Below are 12,970 nucleotides of genomic sequence, written 5' to 3' on the forward strand. Positions count from 1 at the left end.
AATATGTTATAAAAACGGCGACAAAGCATAAATAGTTGAGAGTTGTAGTTTGCTTGGCTTTGCCTTGCTTCGTAGCGAAAATCTGTCATATGAACGGACTCATGCAAAGATATACTATACATCGAACTTAACTGTCCAAGTTGTAAGTGAATCGACAATATTTGTCACTACTTGATATGTCTATCTTTGAAGTCGGTGCAACACATATTATATATGTATTATGTAACGCGTTTCCCTTTACCATGTTACACCTTTCATATATTGGTCACGTACGTGCACGTGTTGCGTTGAAACCATTTTAACTGATGATTGCCTCAGGTTCGAGCTTTAGCTCTTATTTACATTTACTTGTTTACTTTTATTTGGAGTAATGTATTTTAATTACTGTTTCATTTGCTAATTTTTGATATAAAATATATGTGAGTGTAAAAACTCTAACTCTAAGGTAAGCTGTGAACTTCAGGGCTTCACCCTCGAGAAACACAAGCGAATATCTCTTTAAAGCAGGATATTTTTCGATAGCCACCAGTAGCATGAATTTGAACTACTTTCTATTAATTTATTTACGATTCCAAAAAGTTAGTTTTTAACTAGGAACAAAATGCTTCGGCCATATCTGCCGTGATCGTTTGAACTATTTTATTTGATTTTAACGATTTTTTGTTGAACTTGAAGTTTTATCTCCTAAAAACTTTTTAAGTTCATAATAGACTAAAAATTCTCAATCGCTGACATAGAACGAAGACAATCGCCAAACTACTTTGTCCTGAGATTCGTACTAGCGCTAAAGTAGTTTATAACTAGTCCAATTTGCTACAGGGGTGCACTCATGCATATAATGACTCCCGACGCCGAGTTCCACCCAAACAAGTGAGTGCTAATTTGCCAAACTAAATTAATCCTTTAATTTGCCTCATAAACAAAAACAATAACGAAATGCACGGTTAAGTAAATACATGCCAGACAATAATAGCAACAACAACATACACAACACGTAACTAATTACGCAGGCACTAATACGTCAAAGCAGTGAGTGGAAATCGATAGAATATTCAATAGTTTGGCATTGTAATCTGGACTTAGTGCCGGTGAAGTGGCCAGGCAGAGTGCGGGGAGCTGGCCATTTATTGATGATAAATTAACACTGTTGGCCCACTCCAACGAATTTGGTTGTAGGTAATAATAGCGACATTATATAAATGGGTAATGTGACGGTACATTCACGTACACGTAAATACAACGCGGCAAAACAAGCGAACAAACAGTGACACCGACAGCGGGCAATGGCTTTGAAAGCATTATATTTTATTAGAGTATTTAAGAATCGAATAAAAGTCCACATGAAATATTAATTATACCCTTATTATTTCGTGATCTCTCGTCGGCAGAATTGCCACCGCCGAGCGATTATACGATTATATCAATATATATATACATATATTTAGAATATGAAACCCGTTTCCAGCCGGTTGTTCAGCAAATAACTGAAGAAGAAACTGAAGAAAATTTGGATGTTCAGAAGAAATCTGCTGATATTTTGAAACCAAACAGCTCTAGCTTTGCAGAAGAGCGCACAAAACACAGCGGAACGAACATTCCATTGTTCATTTTTATGTATGTCATTTCGACACACAATATTTTCAAAAATTTTGCAAAATTTAAATGCTGTGTTATTCTGTGTTTTTTTGTTTTTGTTTTTATTTTTTGGAACTTTTAACTTATTATTTCAGTCACCTACGATACAAACTAGTGTTACATGCGTTTTAGACACCCTATCTAAAACCCAACGTTTAACCGATATCGCTCTGAATTAGTATATATTGTATACGAAAACGATCCACTGTGCACGTCAGTTGGAACGGAGTATGTGAGGGCATGCATTCATGGAAGGTTTTGCGTAATTTCTAATTATACCAGCTAATTTCATTAGTAGATAATATTATGCATATTCCATATTTGCTCGTCCAATTTAAATCACACTCACGTACACGTACACATTAAGATGAAAACAGGTAGGTGTCTAGTTGGAAAATGTACCGGGTTTCAACCAACTGCAAAACCTACGCCTTTTACCAACTGTTAAAAAAATTTAAAGCAGAGGCTTGGTTCGTACTAGTTGTAATGTAATTTGTAACTGGTGAATTGGGTGTACGGCAGTGGACGAAGAGATGCATTTGCCAATATTGATTTCTGAACATATAACTACATTAGATCCAGCAAAGAGCAATTATGATTCATCCATCGCCTACTTAAACAGTTAAACGGTAAATCGAGTTGGTTGATTTTGTTTCATTATGCAACATTATTAAAGTTGTTTGCATATTTGTATCGGTGTGAGTGTTAGTATATATGTACATATGTATTATTCGTTATATCGTTAATTTCTCTGCGAACCAAAGTCAAAGTCATACTAATCCTATATAAATTGTGCTTAAACTCTTCACAAATGAACATGTGATATGTATGAGTAATGATGAAGTGAAGTATTTCGTAGCACTTAACCGAACGGAAATATGTCTATTTATTCAAATCATCAATGACTTTTCACAAGCGTAATGCTTTTGTATTTAGATAAATTGAACTTTAACTGTGGCAGTCAATGTCCTCTGTTGTCGTAAATATTCGGCGCCGCCTGACAACCAGGCATTCCACCTAGGATTGCGAAATTTCGGAATATTGGCAGGTAAAAGCATTTGTTTGCACAGCGGAAATTAAATATCCATCGCGGAAGTGTTTAAATAATTTACATGTTTACTCCAAACATCGAATAACTGTCATCGCGTGTTTTTGCGTCATTTTGGGTTTATTTGTTGATTTTGATTTGGCGTGCAAATACTGCAGCTCCCTTTCAATCATATTTGCAGCAACTGGGTCGCCATGGTCCTTGAAGAAGATCCCTTTAGGCCAGCTCTTTGCTTTCATTTAACCAGAAAAATAGTAAAATGTTCCTTTTCAAGCAAAGTATATCCAAACATAAACTGATTCAAGTATATAATCCTAAGTATAACGATGCGCAGCACAAATATTTATTGATTTATTGTGTAGTATTTTTTAACTTTAGCATAAATCAAAGTAATATATTGTATTAAAGAAAAAAACGTATTAACTTTGCCATAAAATAATGTCCGCTTTAGTAAATATTTATAATTCATTCCAATATTTACTCAAATGTTTATCCAAATAAATATGTTAATGTTAACAGTACATCCTAAAAACAGGCGTTCACCATTAAATGAACAATATGTAATATTAAAGAGACATTCGAGAGAGTCCTTACTGCATAACTGTTATATTATGTAATGGAGAGAGGAGAGCACTAAAAGTTCTGCAATCAACCCTCTGCTGTTATAGAAAACTGGCTTCAATTTCATTCTGCTAACAAACGCTGTTCGCTGTGAGCTCTGAAAGTTATTCCGTTGTTCTCCATCGTTGCCACTGTTGGTCCTCGCCAATGCCGAAGCATTACTTCGTCAAGTGTTGCTCTTAGAGTCTAAATAGTGCTAAGGCACAAAAATGAATAAATCGATTTTTACATAAATTTTCATGTTCAAGGATATTTCAAGTAGAAGAATGTGCTCGGCATCACAGCACCCTCGTCCTGATACGGCACAGAGCTCGTTCAGGTGATAATGACGATGATTTTAGCTTTGGTGATACTCTTACATATAGATATAGGTATGAAAACCTGTATGAATGTCTGCGTGAGTGGGCAGAGTCGAGTATACAATTGGAAAGCTACTTACATTTATTTGATAGTACGAGCCTGTTTAAGTCAATTGCTTAAGATACCTAATAGACCCTGCAAGGTATGCTTGTATTGCGTTCTTATCATCAAGACGGTTAATTGTCTCTTTGAAGAGCTTATTGCTCTAAAAATAAGCATTTTCTGATTTCTTATAACATGTTGCAAAGAAGGTTTTATTCACATAACAGTTGTTTTGTTTTTTGTCCCAAGAGCAATATGACTGGACCTCTAAAGTAGTAGTTGCTACGACAACATAATAATCCACCCTCCACATGCTATGCTAAAGGCAAGGAGGAATGCATTTGAGATCCCTCCACTTATGCAGCAGATATAAAACCAAACTGTTGCAGCAATCTTGGTGTTTGCATCGCAAATTTATTTTCGCACAAAACATCTGCACTGAAATGTTGATAAAAAATCAAACACTGATTTCTTTCTTTATGCAACATTTCTTTATAGTGACTTTTCATTTAGTTTTATATAGCGCATCACATATCATATCATCTTATTTTGTCACGCTCATAATGTCCGATGTGGTCTCCAGCATAGCTTTCTGAAGAACTCTGTGTTTTCAAATACTAGTTTGGCGCAGCTGTGTCATTTTGCAAGTACAATAAGCTGGTCAGTTGAGTAAGGTTATCGCATTGGCGGTATCAACCGTCACCGCCAACTTGCCGGAAACTCACCCCACAGATGGTGCCATCCAATAGCCCACACATGATTGCGACCACCTGCACTTGCAGCTACTCGAATGTGCCCCTAAAATGGTGTGGCAAGTGCATTGCATTTATTGGCGTTGCGACGTATGCAAGTAATTAATTATGATTTGGTATTTAGAACAAAATTGCTATACCCTTTTGTGGACTTGACGGCCTTTTTATTGCAAACAACTGTTATAGTAGACTCGTATATACTATATGTTACACATACCGTTGCAAATGCATTTAGTGGTGGAAAGGAAATCAACCCACGTCTAACCGACCAGAAGGCTACACCAAAGGAGCCTGCAAAGCTGCAGGGGTGAAGCGAAAACGCAATCACACGTTGTGACTTACCAAACTTTGGTAATGGTTTACTGAGCGCCTCTACAAGTGAGAAATGTGACCCTCAAAAGTTATAAGCATTAGATCGATGTTTGCTACTTTGGCATTCTTTTCACATTGTGTACAACTTTTGTCTCAGAAGGCTTCAAAACAAGTGCGAGTTACTGTGAGGGGTTGAAGTCCAAAACACACTAGTTTTGAGAGGGAAACATTTCTCCTATCTGCTGAACAAGAACATTAATGAATCACCTTGAGAAAATAATGGGTTAGATACATTATCACAAAAGTTCACTGATAAAATGTAGCAATAATGAAACGAAAGAACAAAGAACCAATCTGACAATGCCCATGGATTAGCAGTATTAGTATTCTTAGTTTGCATTTAGCCAACATTGGAACGGAGTGAGTCCACCCTCAAAAAACTGATTTGGTATCTCGAATTTAATATTGATTGGAGGATATGTTTACACAGTCACTCCGAATTCAACTCGTCTCCTCATCCTGATTGTTTATTTATACTTATATGTATATATATAACCCAATATCAATCTCTATTAGTTTTTGGTGATACAAACGGATGGATGAACGCAACTATTATACTCTATCGCAACATGTTGCAAGAGTATAAAACGAACGTTGTAAAAAACGTGTCTAATAACTTAGAGGCATTGAATGTTTAGTCATTGTTCGGCTGAACGCCGCACATAGGAGCATTTACCCTCAAAAACCGGACAAAATTTAAAATTGCAAACTTCAGCGATGGTACTCAAAATTGATTTTTTTGGTACCTAAATAACCGTTCTACAATGAACCGATTAAATGAATGACCTTCAGGCCGCTATATTGCCACACAAGTAGTCGGAATCTAGACTTCGTTCAGAACGCACGTGCTTACTCTCGAAACTCTCCATTGTTCTCGAAATTGCAAGTGGTTTTTTTTATTGTGTGAACGGAATTCTTGAAAATATTTTTTATGGATTCAGGACAACATGGTATGTATTTAATATTAATGATATAAAAATTAATTTAGTTAATGTATTATTATGTTTTTTTCGGGAAAACAATGAATCATTAAAAAACATTTTTTTTTAATTTTTTTAGAAATTAGTGTTTTTGTTATAGTGTTGGGCGAGGTCGATCTATGAATTATTTTTCCTAGTAAACTACAGGGCTTCTACTTAACATATAAGCTTAAACATTTTCCCCGTCATTCCCCCCCTTTAAAAAAAGCGCGTTGAAAAAAGTTGGTCAGTTGCATAAAATGAGTACTGATTTATTTAGTTTTTTTTTTATTAAATACTGAAATCCTGCTTAATTATTCTATACGGGTGGAATATAGATGGTATAAGGGGGCTCTATCGGAGCCGGTGTGGAAATTGGACAATAGGCGTAGCACCGCCCACTTTCTGGTGAAATCCCATATCTCGGGACCCGACAGACCGATTTCGACAAAATTTCGAACGTAACATTCTTTTCATATTTCTATGTTACTCTGTGAAAATGAGCGGAATCAGACTACAAACACGCCTACTTCCCATATAACACAATTTAAAATTCCATTTGATTCTTTCACTTTCCAGTACACAAATAAAGAATTAATTAATATAACGGAATAAAATTTTGTGGTCACAATTCCCTTAAAGTAAGCCACCTTTTGACCTATAATTGTCTAAATCCAACCAAAATTATTCAAGCCCCTAGGTACCGAATATGTGAACCCGATACCAATAGTTGACTTTTGACCGAAAATATCGTTCATTGTGTGAGATATGAAATTGAAATTCACACAGACTCCTTTTCTGACAATAGTATTTCATTGTGTCAAAAATGGATTAAATAGGGTCAACAATTTCCTGAACAGAACATATTTTATTCAGAATAGTGTATCTTTGCGCCTAAAATAGATACAATTGCGCAAAAACTTGACCCCTCCAACACAACCGCCGCACCTATATAACTATTACCAAGATTTTCGGACATCCACTTGACCTTGCTCTACATGATTGCTGATTGTATGTAAGGTACCTAAATGAAACGGACGGAACATTTTTTTTAGTATGTTGCATATTTGTAGTATGTGGGATAAGCAAAAATAGATAAAATCTGGTCGGCACTACCCCTCAAATATGTATATTCAATATAAAATGTTCGGTTGCACCCGAACTTAGTCCTTCCTTACTTGTTTTATTTTAATATATTGCATTATTATATTTAATCATGCATTTTTATTAATTTTCATTCATAAAATCACTTAAATAATTTTGTCCGGTTTTTGAGACCAAATGCTCCTATGTGCGCCGGTTTGTTTTTCTTCCTTTCCTTCTTCCTCTTGCTCCTCTTCTATTGCTTGCGAATTATCTGCTGTTCTTTGTCACATTTAACCATGGGCCCAAATTTTCCAGAACTAACACAAAGTCTTCTATGACGAAAGGAATGCTGTATAATGATTAGTGTTTCATTTTCCCAAGCCTTGTTGATCAAAGCTTTTCCGTCTGATTCTATGAGTTCCATCAACAACTTTTTTTTCTGTAACGACCTTTGAGGCTTTTAATTACACTTTAACGTTAATGGTGGGCATAGCTGCTATATAATACTTCATAGAAATAGTCAATGGTTCTGAATCGATTACTACATTTAAAACAAAGAATGTCTGTGGCGCTATATATGGTATATGTAATATTTAAAAATGGGAATAACAATATCGGTCCTATGAGTTTTATCCTTCTCTACCTAAATCGAACACCTTAAACTCTATGACTGACAATTGGACGAGCAACTGATTCGTCTTTAACACTTTACCTATCTACAATAGCACTTTGAGGTCAACCCTCTTAAATTCACACTCCCAACTCACTGTTCCGGGTTAAAGGAAATTGAGAAAAAGAAACAGAATTAATCATTTTCAAAGTATCCTATTAAATGATATTCCACAAACATTTCAGTCGTACAGTATACCACTTCCAAATTTACTCTCGAATGCATATAGTATCATAATAGATTTTAAGAAAGGAAGCTTTCATGATAACAGAAAGTCAATGTAAGCATTCCACAATCATTGCTACTGTTGCAAAATAGTTGTACTCCAACTGCCCCCCATTTGTTACACTTGTTGACTGGCTGGTGGGAATGACGACGGCTTCCTAGACACCTTCACGCGAGCGTTGTCATTGTTTCAAAACCCTTGTTTAGTCTAGTTTGCTATAACACTTTTTCCATTGTTTGGTTTTCTCCAGGTCGCTGTCATCGCAAATGCTTTGCTACCATTGCGCAGGACTTGGCTTTCTGGCAATTTGCATCCTCAGCCAAACGCAACAATTCGCAAGAACCTTAGGAGGAACTCTTGAATTCAGAATTGATAGGGGACAATATTCGTACAAGTATACATGAAGCAACAGCTAAATAGAATACGAACTATTAATTTGCTGGAGAGGGATTGGTATTCCACTTCCAACATTAATAGAATTACGCCGGTCAGGTTTCTCTAAGCTTCATTATACGCAAAAATATACACATTGTATAAATATGAATTCTTTTCTACAGTGTCGAAAGTTCGCAGAGATCAAAGGAGAGTAATGCAAATATCTGAAGGACCATACAATCTATAAAATCTAGCAGTCAGTGGCTTCCAGATTTCATCAAAATGGCCCCAAAATCACTAGAAGCCAAATAAAGCGTTTGGAATTCTATTTATTACTTTGAAAACACTGAAATACGATTTTTGTCTCAGCTTTGGTTAAATGTAGTAAAACATCAAAAGGCTGTCTTCTATTTTGTACTTTTTCACTAATAACCCCGCAAGCGTTTCCAGCAATTCGAGAATGTCGCATAAAAACCGACAAACAAGCAGTTATTTCAGTTTAAATTGCAGAGCTCTTTTTGCTCAAAACAAAAGTACGATAATAGCCAACAATACAGAAGCAGAAGCAGAAGCAGAAGCAGAAGCAGAAGCAGAAATATAACAAAAAGCTCTAATGACGATTTCATTGCAATTTGCAGTCACCTATAAATGCAGCAGTTCAGAAGAGTGTCCACATGAGGGTGTATTAGCATGCAAATCAGTCATGTACATAAATGGATGTATATGTGTATGTATGTATGTATGTGCGTAATAATGTAAGGGTGTTTGGATCAACATGTGGTATCCACTCGCACACACTCACCGAGCTTCCGATCTACAAGCACTGTTGCAACGGCAGCTATTGTTAGTTGCGTTGGCTGTTGCATTTGCAACAACTTTATGATAATTGCTGTGGTATATTTTTGTTCCTTTTTATTGTGTCCTCGTTGGGTGCGCCCGGTGGGGGCTGAGGGCTGTGGTAAGCACACATATCATGCAGCATATGCGATGACATCGCCACACTTTGCCATTGTCACCGCAGTCGAGCAGCAGCAACAACAGCAACACAAATAATCACACTGTTATATCTTAGTGTATTTGTATGAGTAAACAGTAATGGGTGCATGCCCACATACTATGTACTCCAGCGAGCCGGACATTAGAGATGTTGCAGCAAAAACACACCCACCAAATCACGGTTTGCCATCAACACCTTCGGTAATTACATAACGCCACCATACTATTGACGAGGGGCAACTGAGAAGTGTTATAGCTGAGTATTGAAAGCACTGAAAGCTTTCCAACAGAAGCCAACACCTGATTTTTGCATTATTGTTGACAATGCTTTTGTTATTATCAAGTCGAACAACAATTTTTTAATTGCTCAGCAACAAGTGATGTGAGCATGCATGTCTTTGTTTTTATAGATCACAGTCCTGTATTGGACACTTGCTATACCCGGCTCCACCTGCCAACTCCCACAAGGCTATTAAAATGATTGCCTTGAATTCCTTCACGAACGGATAGTTAATTGTGTCACATATTGCCAGCTAAAGTACTATGGATTTCTTCAGCGCAGCGCCACATCAAGAAAAAAGTTCCCTAGCAACAGAATGATTTAATATACATATAATATAACTTGAATTCAATTTTTTTTATAAAAAAAACAACGAAGAATTTGAAATTTACTTTGTAAGTAGAGATAGTGAGGAGACTAAAATGTGATAACGTATAATCATACCGAGAGTAATGAAACTAAAAAAGTCGCAATACATTAAAACTAAATTTAGAATCAAACGATAACCAATCAGAGAGAGTAACAAGTAGGAAGGACCAAGTTCGGGTGTAACGAACAATTTTATAAAAATAACTCACATATTGACCAACATTTGCGGTATAAAGTCAGCCGGAAGTTCGAAAATCGTTCCATTAGGTATATCGATCCTAAGGGAGCTATTTATAGCACACAGATATGCTACTATCAGGATTATTAATTACATATCTCACATATTGACCGATATTTTAAGTAAAAGGTCAACTATAAGCCCTGGTACACATATTCAGTACCTAGAGGCTTGAAGAGTTTTGGTTCGACTTACGCAATTTTTAGTCATAAGGTGGCACACCTCAAATGCAATATTCGTGCAAAATTTTATACTGATAGGTATCTATATGCATACATACATAAATAAAAATGAATCGCCAAACTGTATGTACGCTCATAACTTTCATACGACTGAACCAAATTTGATAATTTTTTTTTAAATGTTCGTTGAGGTTCAAGGATGGTTTTTACGGAGAGAAAAATTCGAATAATTGCTGGAATCATTTCTGCGGAAATTCCTGATGTAGAGAAAGACCCAGTATTATACGAAGTGGTGGAAACCGATATGGTTCATCTTTTCGGTTTGTATGTCAGTGATCCGTTTGCGAGAACATTGCTTTATTCGAAAATACCCTGATATTATACATGGAATGCATCGTCGAAGAAATAGTTGCGCAAAAAGCAAAGCCCACCAGTACATTGACATCCAGATGTGTTCTCAACTAATGCATTAGGACGAATTTACACAATCCACCCGAAAAACAACGATTGCTTCTACCTTCGGTTGCTATTGATTAATGTACGCGGTTCAACTTTATTTGAGTGATTGCTTACTGTGAATGGTACGGTGTGTGCAGTTTTGGAGAAGTAAGCCAGCAATTACAATTGCTGGAACACGTTAATCACTGGAATGAAAATGAAGTTCGCACACTTTTCGCAATAATCATTTCGACATATCAGCCTTCCAATACGCGTCAATTGTGGGATACGAAAAAAAATGACATTGCCGAAGACATTTTACATCGCCTTCGCTAAAAATTGGAAATGGTGCAATTTCGGTTGATACTTCCGGTGGTTCGATATCAATTCCATCTTCCCTTTATCAATTCACGAAAGATGAACTCATCACAAATGTTCGGACATTGGCCAAATTATCGTAACTACGATTCCTTAAGTGCACGCGCAATGTTAGCTGCCAAAAATACCGATGTTGTTGACTTAAACTGGAAGATTCAAAGTCAAATTCCGGGAGACTTGCGCTCATACAAATCGATCGATCGTCTTGACCATGAAGACGACACCGTGAATTATCCAGTGGTATTTCTAAATTCTTTGGACAGGCTTGGTATGCCACCGCATCATTTGCGTCTCAAAGTAGGATCAGTCGTTATTATGTTTCGCAATCATCATGCCCCGAAACTGTGTCATGGAACCCGACTGATTGTGATGCACCTATCGAATTCGAGGGGCGGAATGTTTGATTCTACGAATTCCTTTTAGAACTCAAAATTCGTAGAATCAAGCATTCCGATTTCCCATTTCAGTTCAAACGTATTTCGTTTCCAGTGAAAATTGCATTTGAGATGACAATCAACAGAACCTAAGCATAGTCGCATAGTGTGAGGCATAAATTTGGAAATGCTATGTTTTTCACACGGCCGTGGCGTGCTCACGAGTTGGAAAACCATCTTTTCTGTACACCGGAACAGAAACCAAAAAATGTTGTTTATCAATATGCGTTACATTGAAAAAAAAAAAACAAAAACGAAATGATAAATGTAGCTTTCTTTTCATTTCAAAACACATAATTTCACGCAGGACAACGGCTGCAGGGTCAGCTATATTAAATAATTATGCGTATATTGGAAAGTGAAAATTTCAAATGGAATTGTGTTATATAAGTAGGCGTGGCTGTAGTCCGATTTCCCTGATTTTCACGCTGTAATATAGATTTTTTTAAAATGGATGAAATTGGAAGATAACCCCGCTCACTCCCCATTTAACTGTATTGTTAAAAACTACTAATAGCGCATTAAATCAATAACTAAATATGCCAGAGATATTAGTTTTTACCTCCGAGATGGTATGACAGGGGTCCAGCCCCCAGATACTGAATATGTGGACCTTAGTGGCTATGGCTGGCTTTTTAGCGGAAATATCGATCCACCTGTGACATAATTATTGAAACGCTGAGAGATTATTTTCCTGATAATAATGTACCCTCCAAATATATGCATAAAATCGGATCAATCTGTCAACCAGTTTGTTTACAGCAGCTGCTTACCTCAGTCGCTTAACTTCGTGTGTGAAATCGTTGTGAATGTTGGAAAAGGCTTACGGTGGTTCAAGAACACAAGTCTACATGTGGTACAAAGCCTTCAAAGACGGTCGAGAGATCGTTGAAGACATGCCTTGTTCTGAACGACCTTCGACCTCCTCAACTGATGAAAATACTAAAAAAGTGAAGGATATAGTGTTTGAAAATCGTAAGGCAAGCGGAAGAGAAATGGCAAGAGAACTCGACATCGGTCGCGAGTCCGTTCGAATGATTTTGGTGGATATTTTGGGTATGAAGCGCTTTCTTGCTTGACACTTCCCGGTAAAGCTGATTTACAAAAAAGAAACGATTGTGCCTAAATTTAAGGGGATATTCTGGTCTAGAAATTTAAAAAAATGGAAATTTTTTATTCAAGAATATGTATACAAGAGGATTTTTCAAAATTCAAATTATTTTCGGAGATATAGGCATTTTTTGAACCGGCATCCAAACTGGTTCGGCCGGAACTAATCGAACAAAAGACTTTACGCGAAACTTTAAAGGCGTTTTTCTCAAAACTGACTTTTTCGGAACGATACCCACGATTTCTCAGGTTCTACTGGACCGATTTACCTAAAATTTTTATAGAGTCTTCTTTATAGGCTTGTCTATGGTTGGAACATCCTCAAATTTTTATTTTTATTATTTTTAAAAAATTCGAAAAACTATTTTTTCAGGCAGTCGCCATTTTGTGAAAAAAATT

This window comes from Bactrocera tryoni, chromosome 4, assembly GCF_016617805.1.
Source record: "Bactrocera tryoni isolate S06 chromosome 4, CSIRO_BtryS06_freeze2, whole genome shotgun sequence".
NCBI lineage: Eukaryota > Metazoa > Arthropoda > Insecta > Diptera > Tephritidae > Bactrocera > Bactrocera tryoni.